Raw genomic sequence first — 20,053 nt, forward strand, 5'->3', positions numbered from 1 at the left:
TACTCCCATACTTATTTTGTAGCAAAAATTATTCCTTCAAAACACGCAATGTATAATTTTATGCAAGGAATCCTAGAAAAGAAACTTCACAATCATCTCGTTTAGTTCCACTCAACATTTGATTGCCATGTTGATATTAATTCACAACACAAAAGATTTACTGAAATGACTTTATGCATTGTACTAGACCTTGAAAATTTTGTCTGCTTTAGCAACTAAGATCACACCATCTGCATACTCCTAGAGCATAAGAAATATGCATCAGAGTATACAAAAGTCATCATCAAAATTCAATGTACTGAATTTAGTAAAATGTTAACAATTGGCCAAATTGTTCAATATAATGGACAATCTGAAAATGCACAGAACTCTGATATAATTGAGGATCAATCCTTGAGGGTTTTGATATCGAAGTGTTATGAATAATCTGATCTGTTATGATAGAGAGAGCTCTGACATGTTTTCGATGAATTACAATTCAAATCTTTTTGCCATGTATACTATTGTCATTGTCTCTGATATCTTCTTCCTACTTAGGTGATGTCCTGGAATGATGTCATTTTAATTATGTACTCATTCAATCTTATTTCTGTTGACTTGGTGATTAGTACCTCCTTGGGGATTCATGCCATGACTTAACCACTTCCCATGGGTCAGGTTAAATATGGTATTCGTATAAGGTGTTGACAATTTGAGCTTTTTAAAAAAAATTAATAATTTCAACAATTGGTATTAGAGCCTTGGGTTACGGGTTTGAGATTGTTCACTTGGTGGTCAACACTCCTTGGGGACTCATGACATGCTTTAACAGTTATCCACCTCCCGTTGGTTGGCTTAAATCTGGTGTTTGTATCCAGCATTGACAGTTTCAGCTTTTGGTGCAACATGTGATTCCAACAATTACTTGCAAGTTGCAAGTGGTAGATTAGTCCTACCTTTCTTGTCTTCTACAACACTGTAAGAGTGCTTAGTCTGAAATGTATATAACAGTGATCTCTATTCCTGTCTTCAAAGGATTGAAAGACTTCTCTTTAATATGTAATCGGGATTTGTATCAAACCAACATGTCTCTTGCCATTCACACCTCATCCATGTAATTAATCATTTGGTTTACTAATTACTGTTCTCCTTGGGTGGTGATTATGCAAGGTAGCTCCATTAGCAATGTGTAAGCATTAACATATCTGTTGTATGTGTTCATTTTAGAATGATGGGTTGTTGCCTTCTTCGAGAGTATGCATCGATGCTCTTCAATTGATGTAATGGCAGGTTCACTGCTCCGTGCATGTGTTATGTTAGAACAGGTGAAGTCTTATAGATAACACATTTTCCGAGCAATGACATCTCCTTAAAATATTTTGTGTTTGGGTGATACAATTTGAGTCCCCCTCTCTCATTCGATGCCTTAGGTATACTTATAACCCTCATCTTGGAAATGGAAAGACACATTTCTTTCTACAATTATTTCTCTTTGGGGAATGGCGCTTGTTCATTGCATTGTTGTTTCTTAACTAAACAGGTTGCTGTGCTAATGTTTGTTATATGTAATCACTCCTTGAGAAGTGATAACTCTTTAAGAGGATCACTGCTTTATTATCAGATTGTAGTTTTATTTCTGGGCATTACTGAGTTTATACAGATCACTGTTAATCTTATCAGCAATTTCTGAGCATTATTCCCATGTTCTATAATGAGCAAAGTTAACTCTCTAATACCATTGAAACCACAAGCTTGCTTCATAGGCAGGTTCTTTCCATTGATCCCTATTTTCTGTAACTAATTCAGACCTTTATAAAAACTATCACTTATTTCTATATATGGAAAATGCATTTATTCTATTTCACATGCACTTAATGAATTGGCATAGGACTTACCCCAAATGAATAATATTATAATACTTGTTTCACACAACTGGATTCGATATGGTGTCACAATTAATAAAGGATCTAATCTAATCATTTTCTATCTACATTTTGAAATTGTAAAGGACCCTATACTTGGTATCCATGTAAATTTACTATTTTAACCAGGATTCTGTAAAAAGCTTTCCTTCAATTTTTTCTCTGTAAGGACATGCTCCTGTGCTTATTTTCTAGATAAATTATTTCCTCCAGAGCATCTATTGTTCCTTTTCCTATGCAACAGTCAATTTATAATTAGCTACAATTAGTTGCCTCAGATATTAAAAGATAATTACATTTTCAAATTTATTTCTTGCAAATGGGACTTCACAGTCGTCTCGTTTAGTTCCACTCACCATTACATTGCCCTGTTGATATTGAATTGTAGCAAAGAAGACTTGCAAAATTCACTCCATGCATTGAGCAAATCTAGGAATATTTTGTCTGCTTTTAGCAGCTAAGACCAGACCATCTGCAAACACCAAAAGCGTAGCTCCTATGCTTATTTTGTAGAGAAATCTTTTCCTCTAGGCCATCTATTTTTCATTTTCCCATGCAATGGTCAATTTATAATTAGTGAAAATTTCTTGCCTCAGATATTAAAAGGTAATTACATTTTCAAGTTTCTTTCTCACAAATGGGACTTCACAATCGTCTTGTTTAGTCCCACTCACCGTTACATTGCCCTGTTGACATTGAATTGTAGCAAAGAAGACTTACAGAATTCACTCCATGCATTGAACAAATCTAGGAACATTTTTTCATCTTTTAGCAAGTAAGACCAGACCATCTACATACACCAAAAGCATAGCTGCTATTTTTATTTTATAGAGATTTTTTTCCCTCCAGACTATCTATTGTTCTTTTTCCTATGCAACAATCAATTTATAAGTAGCTAAAATTTCTTGCCTCAGATATTAAAAGGTAAGTACATTTTAAAATTTCTTTCTTGCAAATGGAACTCCATAGTCGTTTTGTTTAGTTCCACTCACCATTACGTTGCTTTGTTCATATTGAATTGTAGCAAAGAAGATTTACTGAATCCACTCCATGCATTGTACAAATCTAGGAATATTTTGTTTGCTTTTAGCAACTAAGACCAAGCCATCTGTGTACACCAAAAGCATAAGAAATATGTGTCAGATAAACATTCAGAATTCATAATCAAGATTCAATGTAATGAATTTTGTAAAATTTTAACAATTGGTTAGGTTTAACTCTTTTGAATGTTGAATTGAATTGCCAAATCTAATATTTGAGAATTGATGAGAAGGATTGGGCAAAAATAACCCATAATATTTTTTTTTGCCAGTTTTGTTTTTCATTAAAGTGGACACTACTGATTGCCAATGAAAATAGTTCATTTACAAAGATATATTTTTGAGAAAGGGTGGCCCATAAAGTTATCTCGGCTATTGATTTTTTGGAATGGTGGATAGTGCTGGAAATAATGCATGGGTTGCATTTGTGACTTTTAAGAAACCTTATTTAAAAGCTTACATTTTCTTGGGTGTAAGTTTTTTGTTCTAAATCAGTGGTGTCACCCTTACTAATAAATGTCTTCATCACAACTTGTTCTGCTACCAAACCAACATGTGATCCTGCATAGACTGCCGAAGGTTTCTAAGCTTCTATAGACCAAGACCCTAGCAGTTCAAGCTTCATTCTGGTCTTCTCTGTAGATATAGGAGTATTTCCTACAACAATTTTCCCCCATGGATAAATTATTAAGAATAAGTTCTAGATGACATCAAGGTCTATTTAACTGCATCATTATAGCCAGTATGTGAATAATGGCACATTTTATTATAATAGCGCATGATGGTCACTGACTACTTTTTCATGCATGTAGATGAGATGCACCTGCTTCCACAAATTACGAATAACCTCCTCACTAACAAATAGCATCCCAACCTGCTCTACTACCAAACCACCAAGTGATCCTTCATATCTTGTAATTGACCTAGGAGTCCAAGCTCTAGATTTGAGAAGTCTGAATGAGTGTAGGTATTGCTTGTGAATGAGAACATAATGCATTTTTACATCCCATCTGTACTTAAGAAGATCTAGCAGATCTGCTGTAGCCACCTCTTTTTCACTTTTTGTGGATGTGTTTAACTTATTGTAAATTCTCAATAATTTGAGCTATAGTTGTTCATATATCATCTAGATCTTCCATTCCTATTGTTCCATTCAAGTTTCTGCAAAACATTATCTTAGAACAAACATACAAAAACAAAAACTTCAAACCTGTAAAGTTACATTTGATGTTTCTGGGTATCATTCATATCAAACTAACCAAAATGTATCCAGTAATAGTAGTATTTGCTATAAAATTCTGCCCAGAAAGATCAGTTATTTAAAATAAGTTCCATATCACATCAAGGTCTTTTTAACTACATTATTATGGCTACTATCTGAACTATGGCACACACTTTGTTATCATCTAGTAAAATTGCCATTGAATACTTTTTTATGCTTGTACATGAATTGCACATGCTCCCATAAACCAGGAATAACACCATTAGTCATAAGTATCTTCATCTGAACCTGCTCTGCTACAAAGCAACCATCTGATCCTGCATAGAGTGTCTTTACTACTGGCTTCTAAGCTTCTAAAGACCTAGACTCTAGCAGTTCAAGCTCCAGACCAGAGAAGTTTACATGTGCAAAATGTATTACTTGTGAATGGGAACATATTGCATTTTTATATACTATCCAGGCTTAGTAAGACCCTTCTGTTGCCACCTCTTTTTCATTTTTTGTGGATGTGTTTACCTGCAAATGCTCAATAAATTGAGCTATAGTTTCTCATATACCATCCATATCTTCCATCTCTGCTATTTCATTAGTCCCTGCAAATCATTATCTTAAAACAAAATATATAAAAATTTAAAAAAATTCAAATCTATAAAGTTAAATTTGATGTCTCTGGGTATCACTTATCTCAAACTGAACAGATGGTGTCCAATAATCTCTGCTATAGAACCTTTCAGTGGTAGATGAATTACTGAAAAAGATGTTTCAAATCACATCAAGGTATTTGGAATTGCATCATTAGCAAGATCCAAAAAACCTTTTATTGCCAGCTCTTTTCAAAAGATGTAGATGCATTGACTTGGAAATGTTCACTAAATTGAGCTACAGTTGCCCATATACAATCAAGATCTTCATTCCCTGCTATTTCATTCAAGTCTTCCCTGCAAAACAATTGTCTTAAAATACATAGGCAAAAAGGAGTACTGGCATAGTTAAATTTGATGTCTTTGGGTATCATTCACTGTAAATTGACCAAATTGTATCCTCTAACAGGAGTGTTCCAATAAAACTTTCCCTTGGTAGATTAAATACCAAAAATATGTTCTAGCTCACATCAGTCTTTTGAATTGCACCAGTGTGTGAATTGTTGTGCAATTTATGTTATCCTTCAGCAAAATGGTTGTTGACTACTTTTTCATGTGTGTATTGAGTTGGACCTTCTTTCACAAACTATCAAAAATAGCCTCGGTCATAAATATCTTCATCCAACCTGTATTGCTTCCAAACCACCCTGTGACCCTACATAGATTGCCTTTGCTGCTACTTTTTGAGCTTGTACAAACCCGTACCTTAGCAAACCAAGCTGGGGAGGTACACATCCTACTAGTAAAAGGTTCATAGACTTTCTCATCACTCAAAATCACCAAGGATAAAGCTGCATTGACCTTGCAACTGTAGCTCCAGAATTGAGAAGTGTAAATGAGCAACAATAATGTTTGTGAATGAGAAACTACTTACATTTATGAATTTTTACATCCTGTCTAGGCTTAGCAATATCCAATAGTCCTGTTGTTGGTAGTTCTGCTTCATTTGTTGTCAATGTGTCTACTAGACATGTTCGATAAACTGAGCTCTAGTTGTCCATTCAAGACTGCAAAAAAATTAACTTTAAACAAATACAAAGAAATAGAAATTGAAAATTACAAAGTTAAGTTTGATGTATTTGGGTATCATTTATCTCAAACTAACCACATGGTACCAGTAATAGCAAAATTTGCAATGAAAGCCCTCTCTAGTAGATAAATTATTTTAAAAGTGTTCCAAATCACATCAAAGTCTTTGGAACTACATCATTATGGCCAATGTGTGAACATTTTCCCATTTAAAGCACAAAACACTTTCCCATTAGAACTACATCCTGTCTAGGCTTAGCAAGATCCAACAGTCCTCTTGTTGCTAGTTCTGTTTCATTTGCTGTCAATGTGTCTACCTAGACATGTTCAATAAATTGAACTCTAGTTGTCCATGTACCATCTAGTTCATCGATCCTCGCTATTCCATTCAAGTCTGCAAAACAATTATCCTAGAACAAATACAGAGAAATAGAATTTGAAACATACAAAGTTAAGTTTGATATCTTTGGGTATCATTTATCTCAAACTGACCACATGGTACCCAGTAACAGAATTTCCTCTAAAAACGCTTCCCGGTAGACAAATTATTTTAAAAATGTTCTAAATCACATCAAGGTCTTTAGAGTTGCATCATTATGGTCAATGTGTGAATATTTTCCCATTAGAAGCACAAAACCAATTACATCAGTTAGACTTGTGCAAAGTTGCATAGCTACTAGGTAGCTAGTTCCTTCTGACTATGAATTTCGAAGGTAAACATTTGTAAAAATAGACATAATAGGTTACCAATATAAGTAATTTAAAGCTATTCATTCTCCAAAGAACATAATTCTTAGTAAAAGCTCATTTAGCTGCAGACCTAAAAAAGGTTAGCACTTCTTTATGGAGGATCAGCTAAAGAAATTAAAGGAACTCTAAATATAATTGGGAGAATGAAAGGTCATCGAAATAGAAATCTTAGAAATATACTCTTCCTTATGAATAACATGAAATGTAAGCACAAGGATATAGAAAACCCATTGTATGTAGCATAAGCATATCAATACAACTACACTTCACAAGCTCACTAAAATCATAGTTCAATGAAAAACAAATGTCCTAAAATCAACTTATTAACACTTTAATTGGCATGAGCACAATAATGATGTGTATATAAATAATGTAACTTAGGTTTCCTAAGGTCTTATAACAAGGAATTCAGAGATCCTACCTAACAATGGTGAACGTGATGTTTGTGCTTCAAAATCTAGAAATTGAGAGCCTTCATACAAAAAGAACTTAGCATTTAGAATAAATAATTCCAGTTGTCACCCATATATTGCAAAGCTTACTTCAAACTTATCAGAACAGTTGTAGTCCTCCATAGATTTGAGGGATATATACTGATTATAATTAATAAACTTAGGTTGCAGAAAACTGTCTGAATCAAAGGATTGTAAATGTTCATATAAAGACAGGACAAGATTTGCTTATGTATTTAAAAAAAGAACAGCCAGGATTGGTAAACATAGGTTCTTCAATGACCCTGAGATAATGCTAGTGAAAAATTCAAGTGTAAAAGACTAATTCCAATTTTCAGAAGGCAGTTTATCATTACAGTGGTAGCGGATTCATTTTCTATAATGCTATAATGGGACCAAGCCAAATTCTCTGATGGAATGCATAGTAAAGAAAATTGCAAGCCGTTGGTTCCAAAATACAAACTTAATAGAAGGTAAGACTTTACCACAAAATTAGGTATACTTTAGCTCAAATGGTTAACATAAAGAAGTTTTTTCCAAAAATTGTGATTAGTCATCATGGATATACTAGAATGGAAATCTCAAAAACAAGTTAAAACTAGAACATTGATAACACTAGATTTCTCATTGAGAAACATTGACTCAAAAAGTAAGTGATAGCATCAAAATCCCCCATAGTTCATCTTTCCCTTGATAAAACTTAGCTTTTTACTAGATTTTATCCATTTTTTTAAGGAAAGAAAGCAAGATGTTATACTACATCCACAAATGATTGGGACTAAGAGAAGGTCAATGAGACTATGAAACCCTTTTAGTACGTTAGAACTTACAGTGGGAAGACATTTATTCATGAACATGAAATAATCAATCACAATAGGGTGAGTACTATGTAAATCGTCCCATGGAAGGCACTTGGGCTCTTTTTTACACTTTTCTGGCAGTCCTGTGGTATTTAAAATTTGCAGCTACATGATTAAAATGAATCAAGTTCTTTAAAATTTTAGGTAGACAATTATAGCTGCAATTTTTTAGAGTGTAGAAGGAAGGGGGTCTGAAAGTTTCCTACACCAACTTAGGGACTCTCATGTTTGTGTTGCAGCTTGCATTGCATTTTTCTTTTATCTTAGTATTATTAGTTGCTAATTTTTTTGAGGCCCCTTGCCTTAAAATGGGCTGTTGATTTTTCTCACTAACTCCTATTTACAAATTATAGAAACCCCCCTCAATGTGACCATTAGAAATTTTAAATCTCAATTTTTATTTCACACTGTTTTATTACTTAGATGCTCACAATCATAGCCCTTTCCAGGCTTCCCTAATGATCTTGTTGTTATGAATATACGAGTCCAGCAATGGGAAAACCATATGCAGAAATGGGAACTCATTTTATAGATATATATTTTGAATAAGCAACCTCTCCTATCATACTTAAAAATAACAGGGAACTGTTTCTTGTAAACAATGTCTCAAACAATGTTAACTGAAAGGCAAGTTTCATTGAAACCTTACTGTTGGAAGAGCAAACAAATTTAATGCTCATGAGCAATTGCCCTTGGCTAGACATGCCAGTTCCTGAAATGGACATAGTGGACCAATTAAGCAAGCTTGGTGCATTTAAATATAAACCCGATCTGTAAATGAAGCTATTTACCATGTTTTGCACCTATAAGTCATAACGATAGACTTTACTTTTTTTACCGTTTTTGTTTCCTATTGTTCATTGTTTATATGCCTAGATAAGGATTTTTCCAAAATATGGTGGAAACTAAACTTTACATGTAATATAAGAAAAACAAAACCGTTTCCCTTGCTTCCCTATTCTATTATTTCTCTGTCATTATGTTTCACTAGAACGTTCACTATACGTTTAGATTCGTGTTGTTTTATTCTTTAGATACCCATATCGGAGCTATCATCCAACCCGCTCTATTCTAAAATCTTATAAAAGAAAATCTCCAAATCATTTAAGAGAATAAAAAAAAGCATGCCTTTGAGTTTTTCTGCAGAGATAATACACCAGTCATGGAACAAAATAAATGAAGAAAAATAGCAGGAGTGTCTCTTAATTATGAATGTCTAGCATCCCTTATTAGAAAACTGACTTCCCATTTTTGTTCCCCTACTCCAATTACAATAAACTGGAACTTAAGATGATTGCACGGAAAATTTTCCATTAAAATCTTGCAACAGTACGTAGAAAAAATAGAAAAATCTCCAAATAAGTGACTGAATGTTTAGATACCAAATTACGAATATTGTCCATATAGGCCTTAGATAGTTCACATGTAAAGTATGTTGGAATATTTATTCCAGCAGTATACGTTTGCCCCTTGAGCCAAATGCTCACCTACCACCTCTGACGTCCAGAACAGACATAAGCATAAATATGGTGGGTGAAATTTTTGTAATCAGAAAAGAGGGGGAAAATAGAATGAGACAAAAAGGAATGATTATTCATTCATTTAGAGAGTTTTTTGCAGATCAAGCAGATCAAAGAGAAGTTGCAGAGCTGAGCAGAGAAGGAAGAAGGGAAGAAGTTTGTGCCTGCAGTTGCACGTGCTTCCCCTGGTCACTCTGTAAGTTTGTCATTGTTAGAGCAGTGATTGCTCCAGGCACCATTGTATGTAGCCATTAGAGCTGTAAGTTTAAGGTTTAAAGTTTAAAGTTTATTGAAATTTTGAAGTATTATCAGTTAGGGTTTTCTGGTTGAAGCCGAATGCTCCTAGATTTTGTAATAGTTTAATGAAAGATTGAATATCAAGAAAGCAAGCATACTTGAATCTATTGATCTTCCCTTGTATGTTGCATTTGAGAAATTTGTTTGAAAGCTTAAAGCTTTGGCTCTCTGGTTTTAATGGTGAATGCATTCACGTTGAAATTTTCTAAGTTATAAACTTTTGTTGGAGCCGAGCTCACTCAACATCTATTGTTGCCAAGCATTTCTTTTGGAGCCGAGCATACTCGGCATCTATTGCTACCGAGCTCCTCTTTGTGCCGAGTTCACTTGGCACCTGTTTCCTATCACTCAATACCATCAAGTGCCGAGTAAATTTGGCACTCGACACCTTCCTGTGCCGAGCACTTTTTTTCAAGTGCCGAGCAACCTACCACTCGGCACCATCAAGTGCCGAGTAAAACTGGCACTCAGCACCTTCATGTGCCGAGCAACTTTTAAGTGCCAAGCAAAGTTTTTAGGGTTAGGGTTGTGAGTTTAAGTTTGATTTTTCAATATAATTTCTCACATGGTATAAGAGCTTTGAGGCCCCACATCCAGAGTGAGTTAGGGCATTTGTTTTCTTGGGATATTTATCATGGCAGGGGATGTAGGAAAGATATGGCAGCAACCACCATTATTTAATGGACAAAATTATGATACATTTGCAAAGAAGATGAAAACCATTATCGTTGCAAATGATTTGTGGGAGTTTGTGGTCAATGGATTCAATGATATGACTGATCCAACTCAGTATGCTGCCCTCACAAATGCACAGAAGACTCATTTGAAAGAGTCAAGAAGGAAGGATCCTAAGACATTAAGTTTGATTGAAGCAGCAATGACAGAGACTATATTCTCTAAGATTGTAGCAGCAAATTATGCAAAGGAAGCATGAGATATCCTTGAGACAAACTTCAAGGGGACTAATAAAGTTTGTACTATAAAGCTACAGAATATAAGGAGAGAGTTTGAGAACCTTCAGATGAAGGAGAATGAATCAGTTGCAGACTTCAATTCAAGGACCTCTAATGTGATTAACCAACTGAAGTCAAATGGAGAAGACTATCAAGAGCAGAGGATAGTGGAAAAGATATTGAGGAGTTTACCTCATTAATATGTCCATTTGGTCATGACCATAGAAGAGGCAAAAGACCTCACTACTTTGACAATGGATGAGTTGATGGATTCTCTTTAAACTCATGAGTATAGGATCAATAGATCCACATCTTCTTCTATCCAAAAATAAGCATTCAAGGCTCAGTCAAATCCAAGAGGAAGGGGGAGAGGAAGAAATGGCTCAGGCAGGAACTCCAAAGGTAGAGGCCGAGGAAATGGAGAACAAAGAAATGTTGCAGCAGAAAGCTTAGGAAGAGCAGATGGAGCAAGTAGCTCACAAAATACTTCAAGAGGAGGTAAGAGAAACTACAACTCAAATAAGACTAATATAGAATGCTACTACTGTCATAAATATGGGCATTATGGAAATGAATGTTGGAAGAAGCAGAATGATCAGTCAGGACAAGCAAATGTGGCTAATGTGAACATGGAAAGTGGACCCAATGCTGTTGCCTTCATCATGTGTAATGTTGGTGAAGAAGGAAGCCCTGAGGTTTGGTACCTTGACAGTGGATGTAGCAACCACATGAGTGGTAATGAAACCTTGTTTTCATTCATTGACAAGAGTTTCAAATCAGAAATTAAGATGGGTAACAATGGAACCCTACCAGTTGTGGGCAAAGGATCTATTATGGTCCGCACTAAGAAAGGTGAGAAAAGGGAAATACAAAATGTGTATTTCGCCCCTGGTATGAAGCACAATTTGATAAGTATTGGTTAGCTCATTCAAAATGGATACAAAGTGCTGATGGAGAATGACATGTGTGTCATTCAAGAAAAGGATGGGAGCAAGAACCTACTTGTAGCAGTTCAAATGACAAAGAATAGAATGTTTCCCTTGAGGATTGAGACATGTTTCTCATCTCAAGTTTGTGTTGCACCTCCCACACAATCAGCTCTAAGGAGTGTGATTGAAGACCCCTCACAACTATGGCACCTCAGGTATGGTCATCTTGGCTATGCTGGTTTAAATTTATTGTCAAATAAAAGAATTGTAGAAGGTTTGCCACGTGTAGAAAATTCTTGTGACAAGTGTGAGGCTTGTATTTTGGGTAAACAACATAGGCTTCCCTTTAATTCTAGAAATTGTAGGAGGGCTAGATATCCATTAGAGTTAGTGCATACTGACCTTGTCGGTCCTATGCAAGTTACTTCCATTGGCGGGAGTACATATTTTATGAAATTCATTCACTAATACATTAGGGGTCAATTTGTGATGTCAATTTGCGATGGCAAGAAAAGGTAATGTGTTTTTGGCTTTTTTTTTTTTCAATTTTAGCCCAATGTCGTTGCAATTGCGACGCCACCAGGATATAAGAGGAAAAAAAATTTGAAAACCCTCATTTGAAAGAAATCACGTGACATAGGGTTCTTCGGAAAGGAAACGCGTGTGGGAGACTTCAGAAGCATTGAGAGGGGCATTGAGGCAAACTCGAGGAATTGAGAGGGTCAGGCAGAGACCTGCATCGGCTAACTCGACGCATTGAGAGGGGTAGAGACCCGCATCGGCTAACTCGACGCATTGAGCTTGTTTGACCAACTATATTGTATGGGGATCTCTGCAGCGAAAGGTCCAAGGGCAACATTCAGAGGAGGATGATGGCAAGGTGCAAAACAAACAAACCCATTACTCCTTTGTTCTCCAATCATTATTATTATTATATATATGAAGTAGAAAATGGGAGGAGACACAACCATACCAGATGTAAATTATCTCCTGGCCGCCAAAAATGTGGTGTTAGATACACAATTGGCAACCATTGACTACAGTCAATTTTATTATACCATAGATGCGCTATAATACCATAGACCCAAATTTACATTTGACCATCACCAGCTATTTTGTGTTTTCAAAAACTGTTTGCATTGAACAACACAATCGTAGTAGTCTGATGTACATGTGACCATTCCCAGTCATTTACTATTTTTAAAACAAATTATATTAACCTTACGTTGGCCCAAAAATATGACTCCTGCATGTTTCTCCAGATAAGCCTCACAATATCTGCAACTAAAATTGGTGAGAAATTTGTATTGTTGTTTGTTGCACAATTGGAAAGCATTAGATAGAATGAACTCTGTTGTACCATCAAACACAATATAATAATATAACCTGATGTACATGTGACCATTGCCAATTATCTTTTAGTTTGAAGACTATTTGTATTGACAACATTCTAATGGCTTGAAAATAAGATAACTTTGTGTTTTTTCATAAAAGCCTTGCAAAATCTATCTGGGTCATTGCAACACAAATAGAATGTTTGTAAATTTTGAATGATAAATGCATGTTTGTGACATGGCACCTGCATAGTTTTAATATTACAGAATTCAAGTGAGCTTTCATGGAAAATGAGAATAGAGAACAAATGTTTGGAGACTTGGCATCCATCAGATTGATCAGGGACCAAGCCTATTGTTTACAGGGCTCTTACTTGTAATTAGTACAAAACAACATTAAAGCTCCCCCTTTGGAATAAAAGCTTTGGTAGAGAGGCTTTTCTCATTGCAAGGATAGTGCTGAAACAATATTCAGCGATATCTAAAAAATCAATGATGAAATTGATTTGTCATAGTTCAATAGAGAGAGGCTGCTTTAAGGAACATGTTTCTAACATGTGTATTGGATACATTACGATTAAAGTCGATGCAGATGCAGTGTGAATTGTCTATAGAGACCAATATCTCTCACTAGATCCTTGAACTGTGGCCCAAATTGCAATTTCAACATACTTCATAATTTCATTCACTTCTAATCCTCAGTGCGAATCTGTTCAATGAAAAACATGTTCAAGCCATCAGTCAAATTTTCAATTTTTTCTACTGCTAACTACTTTTCATCACACACTTACTATGGATTCTAAAGCCACTTTTTCAATCCTGAAAATGATCTATGGCATATTTTTCAAGAAAAAACAATCCAAAGCAAATCATATCTTATAGGTCGGTGTTTTAATTCACAACGGCTCCCGGTAGTTATTTCATCCAAAATTTCAGCATCATCAACATTCTCATTCATGCCTTCCAATATATCTGTACCATCAAGATGTTGCTCCTGTATATTTCAGTGAAGAGAAACCAAAGTATAAGTACTTATGAGAGAATCCAATACTAGAGACAAAAACAAGAAAATGAAGTAAAGGATTGTACTGATGTAAGATTCTGAGAGTTAAGGCAATTACACTAGAATTGAAACTCTGGCGATGAGTAAGGGCTTCACTCTCTTCATATTCAGCTACATCTAATTCACTTAGGTACTGAAGCTCAAATAGATTTGGAAGAATATACTGTCTAATTGAAATAAGCAAAAAGAAAGGAAGCGGGAAAAGTATCCCTGCTAATGGTATCTTTGTAATACCGAAGCATAACAATAAGTAAACAAACTGTAACAATGTAAATTTAGCAATAGTCTTGAATGGTACTGTTTTAAGAAATGAAGCATGTACATCCTCAAGTACTCTGCAAGGAAATCATTTCAAAGAGTTTAGTTTTTCATAACCATTTATTATGTTAAATGAAAAGCACATAAAATTTTAGATTTAAAAATTGATGAATTTTAATCTCATTTCAGGCAAACCTTTCATGAGTTAGCATGTTAAAACAAATAGTAAGAAGCCAAAGGAATGAACAAAACCAAAGAAAAATGAACTAAAGATGTTTAAGATCCACTTATATCTCCATGATGGTGTAATGAATAATATAAGGAACCTCTCCCAAAATTGATTACCAGGTAAACTCTCTATTGCCATGTAAGCAAAATAGCCCCACAATACTGATGTAGGGATCTTTTTTATAACAGGCATGACACCAACACAGGCAACCACAAGAATGGACTGCATCAAATTGCTCATCCGTTGTTGTTTGACTCTAACTGGAAGTAATTCATCGACATGTTTTTCAGGATCAAAAGCATGCCCATTCATTCCAGTGTCCAAATGTTTAAGCTCCTTCAAGTCTTTTAACAACTGCAGAACAAAAGAGGCAAACAAGAGGCCTTTCAGTAGACATGACAAGGTAAACAATTGTTCTATTAAGATATGGCATATATCTATGAATATAGATTACAGTAACATCAGGTTCCAATTTAAACGTCATAAGACATTATGGTCTTGACAACAATATGGAAATCTACATTTGACCAAAGAAAATTGCAAAATATCAACCTTTATGAGATAAATTCATTTTGGTAATTGTATTCTAGTTCACTAGGCTCAAGCTATTTGCAATTTATCTTCCCATGTCCTGCAGATGGTCATGCATTCTCATTATAACTATTAATGTTTCTCATGAATGCCCTTTCATTTCTTGAACAAGACACTTTTTTTTAAGTGTTTCCATTGCATGCCGAGAGCTCCATGCTGATGCCTCCCATACTTCCATGGCAGTGTGCTTGGATTTGTCAACAAAAAGACATGTGAAATCCATGAAAAATTGTTGTTCCTCATAGTCCAGTGCATCAAAGCTTATTTTATTTTGCATAGCCTTGGGTGGTAAGATCTCACTCCTGAAGCCCATTATGGTAGGATGGTAGCAACATATTTATGACTATATATTAAAAATTTGGGATACAAGTTGGAAAATTGTTACAAGTATCCCATTACATGAGATCAAGATTCAAGTTTAAATGTTCATATAATGAATAAAATTCAAAAATCCTTGCTCAATATTCATTAATTCAAGTATAAAAGTAATAATAGAACATTATTTTCATTGGAAATGAAAGGCCCTAAGTCCACAAAATGGCCAGTAATAAAAAGTATAGTTGGTTGCATGTATCTTACACAGAAATGTAGTGGTATTATACATCTGGCATAGTTATGAAAGTATGGCCCTCATTGCCAAGGTCTATAGTATCTACCATAGTAGTAAAAATCTTCTTAGTAAAAAAAAGGCAAACCAAAAGATTCAAAAATTATTGAACTATCACGAATCAATCAAGAAAAAATCATATTTTCAACACACTTAAAATAAAGATGAAAAAATTAACAAAACATGCTTTTATAGAATAGAGATACAAAAATAAAATAAAATGGAAGCTTATTCCATAAACTATGAGATACATTTTTTCTTATTTATGTTCATATTGTATTTGATTAAATTGTATTGCACAATACATACTACACACTTTATAAATGATAACTAATTGTTGATAGTTTTCAATTACAATTTCCTTTGTATGAAGTCAACCTAAAAACTAAGTACAAAGTTACAAAAAATTCTATGTTCCTTTAGAGTCTTGGGAAGGGTAGGACCTAGGATCTTAATTTGGGGATGGTGGTTAGCAAGGGTTGATTTGGGGACAATCGTTGGCATAGGTTTAGGGATGGAGCACCTAAAAGGGTCAAGAGGCAATGTCCCTTATAGGGATTTGGGGTTAGTACCCTTAGCAAGATTGACAAGCAACATCCCTTTTGTAATACAAGCAACATCACACTACCATTTTTCACAGTGATAGGATGAAAATTGATTGTAAATCAGAGTAGATACAATTCAGACATGTCCTTCAGAATTACATAATCATGAACGTTGGCAATTAGCGATTAATCAAAAAATCACATTTTTTGGCTTCATCAACACATTCCTCGCAGCATCATATGAAGTTCCTTACACAGTTGGCAAATGTGGGCTTAGCAAAAACTTTGGTAAATTAAAAATTGCTTAAGTTTATTTAAAAACAACTTTCTGTTATACATAACAATTTTTCTGCTATCTAAGATTTTACTTGATGTTGTTTCTAGAAGAGATTGTATATGTTTTTTGAATCACAATGTTTTAGATCTCACTCTATGATCTATCATCTAGATGTTAGAGAGCAAAAGGGACAGAAAAATATATTTTTTACAAAATTAAATGATAAAATATATCCAATGAGTCCAAAAATGAGTACAAAAGCATTTTCTATCAAGGTTGACTCATTTGAATTTAATTGAGAAGACTAAATTCAAAAAAGCATCAATGCATTCCTTGCAACATCATACAAAGTTCCTTGCATTGTTGGCATACTTAGGACTCAACCAAAATTAGGATTGTCTTTACAGTGATTATCTTTAAAAATCATCATCATGATTCATAAACTGCATTACAACATTTTAAATCTTCATCTTCCCTAGTCTACTAAAAACTTGGGGAGAGGTTCTAATCCTTGCACTCTATTGCAGCTCCTCACTTCACATTAAAGGTTGTATTTTTTGCACTGAGTTGGCCAAATAATATGTGACAACTAATCATGCTCTTTTCTCTTTCTCATTTAACTCAGTACCAAAAACATAATATAGAGCACTTGTGCTAATTTAGAAGCATTAGCAGTGATGGCAGTGAGTTGATTGGCATCCTTGTATTGAGTTGATAGTCATTATTAAACAAAGCATGAAAATAGGAACAATCACATTATATCTATCTCTTGGATTGGGTAGTATATCCCTAATCAAGATGGATTGAATGACAATCATATGGGATCGAGTTATGATCCTCTATTTTCATATTAGAGGCTTTGATGTTGAAATTGGCTTAGCAAATAATCATGACGATGACCATAGGGTCTCTTGATAATTTGTTTGGTGACTAATCATAATCGATAACCTTTGGATTTGTTGGCTAATTAAGTTTATGCCTATGTGTCTCCTCAAGGAGACATGTAGTTGAACAGTTACAACTGCCCCTCATATGCCTCTTGATTGCACTAAATAAGATGACCGATCACAAGAGATGGATTATCGAAATTCATAAATGATTCTATCTCTTCAGATTGGGAATTCTAATAAGTGATCTAATTATATATTCAGACCTGGCAAACATTTTTCAATATTGAATTAATTCATATCCATTCTATATTGATTATCACCTAGAGAGATCCATTACATTTACAAAGATCCTTCATTATTTAACATGGTATCAGAGCCAGGTTAATAAAGGTATCACTTTAAGAGAGGAAGGATGCTAGCTATGAAATCAATACCATATGCCTTTGCAATTTTGTGCCCAAGCTGGTGAGAGATTTCAAGTCACCTCATTTTCATCCTCTCTAATGTCTGCAACAAAAGAGTATCTATAAATTTGTATGATGTTCTGCACAAATTTAGTTTCGATAACACTCGTTGAGTAGCATTTGGCCATGAAAGAGAAGAGGCGAAAATCAAAAAATCAATGTTTAGGTTGTTGTGCTTGCTGGCACGTTTTGGCATGAGGGAGCAAGTACCAAAGTGTTGGGCCTATCATTCTCGCAGAGGGTGCTCCTGAGCTTCCCATTTCTACAAATGGTGTAACACTTGTTTAATTGCATGTTTAGTTTGGCATGCAGATGAGCATGTGTAATATTTTTCTTGTAGATCTATTTATTTTTCTTGCAAGGAGACATAGCATAATAAAAGGAAATATGGTTAAAAGTATTTGTTCAGAGCTCATTTTCAAATTGTTTGAAAGATCACTCAAGTCATTCTTTAAATGTATGGATTTGTGGTTTTTTCTATCAATGCAAATCATGTTGTTGTTAGTAGGCTTAATTCCTTTTGATTACTATCTATGGCATTTTTTCATCTTCTTCACAGGGGCAGGAAAAGCCATACAAAAAGTTTCAAGTAGTCAGTGTAGATTTTGTTATTGCTCAACTAGTTAACAATATACCAAAAAAATGCATCATTTATCCATCTATATATTTTTACTATTTTCCTTAAGTTGACAATGCTTCCTTTTGAATCTATTTATGTTAAAGCAGGATGTATCAGCATTGACTGTAGCAGGAAAACAAGTTACACAGATGACAACTTGCATTGTTGCACTTACAGCTGACATTTGACACTTGGAGTTGATATGCACATTTCTTTGAGGTGGGTGATAACAAAGAGCTCATCAATTTTCACTGTGTTATCTTCTGGCTATGAGTCTACACCATTCTGCACTGTTTTTTATTTATACCTAATACAATTTTATTTTTCAAAATGTTTATCATTGCCATAGTTTTTGACAGTTGGCTTCTTTGTATTAACGCCTATAAGGAGCCATTGGATATTGGAAGATAAAGGTTATAAATCTTAGGTAGTTTATTTGTGAGATTTCTTTTGGATTTGGATGTGTTACATGAAATGCTGAAGTAAGATGCATATCAAATATATAGTTGTGGCTTTTGTGTTATGTCCAACTCAGAGATGGGCATTTCTGCCTGCGGTTACGATTCTGTGCATGATGAGCTTGACTTCATTTTTCATGCCTAGCAATGGGAATTGTTGTATGTGCCTCATAGCCTAAATTTATATCTGGTTTAGGAGTTTGACAAGAGAATTGTGCAAAATATTACAACTTTTGATTCTATTGTACTTGGCCTTGCTAAGGCTGATAAGCTTATGAGATCTAGGCCCTAATGCCCCAAACTTCGGGTCCAAGATTCTGAATCATTTTCCAAATAGTAATACTAATTAGGGATTTTTTGATGGATTTATTGTAAAATATTTCAACTGCAACACGTAAAATTTTTTAGGTGGTTGGAGACGGGCAATTAATCAATTCTTGTTTTATTGCATGTTCTCTCTCCTGCTAGTTGGGATTTGTTTCTCAATAGATAATATTGTGTTTTTCAATTCATATTTGATATTACTCTTCATCTTTCTTCATATATCAATTTCTCACATAGTCTTTTTTAAGTTGTTGCTTGAATTCCTATTTATCTATTTGTAAGTTGCCTTTTCCTTTCAATTATGTAACTCTTTTTCTACCTTTTCATCTAGTTATAATAAACTGGAATGTCTCCTATGGACTTTATATTCACGCCTCAATCAAAGAACACATTAAAATAATTTTCATGCTAGTGACATGACATATAAGTGACCTGTAACTAATTATAATTGAAAACAAGAATCTGTGGTTGCCCTTCTCTTTTACGTACTCTCTGAGTTTTCCATTATTAATAGTCATATTAGGTTCCTTGGGATCCTAGCAGGGTATCTTCAAAAATGACCCGTATTTTCACAATAATATGCCAACTAACTGATTCAATTATAAGTTCTAAGGAGAACGGGAGAAGAATATATAATCCAACAAGGAAAGCTTAAAGGAAACTAAAAACTGTGGCAAAAATAAAATAAAAAAATCATCTGAGTTCATCCAATTTCTAGATTTCTTGGAAATTTGATAGAAGCTCCTCTATTGTCTTGAGTATTTCATGCCAAATTATGGGCTCTCTTGTTAAATGAGCAT

Source organism: Cupressus sempervirens, chromosome 5 (genome assembly GCF_028749045.1).
Source record: "Cupressus sempervirens isolate cs-2001-9-10 chromosome 5, ASM2874904v1, whole genome shotgun sequence".
NCBI lineage: Eukaryota > Viridiplantae > Streptophyta > Pinopsida > Cupressales > Cupressaceae > Cupressus > Cupressus sempervirens.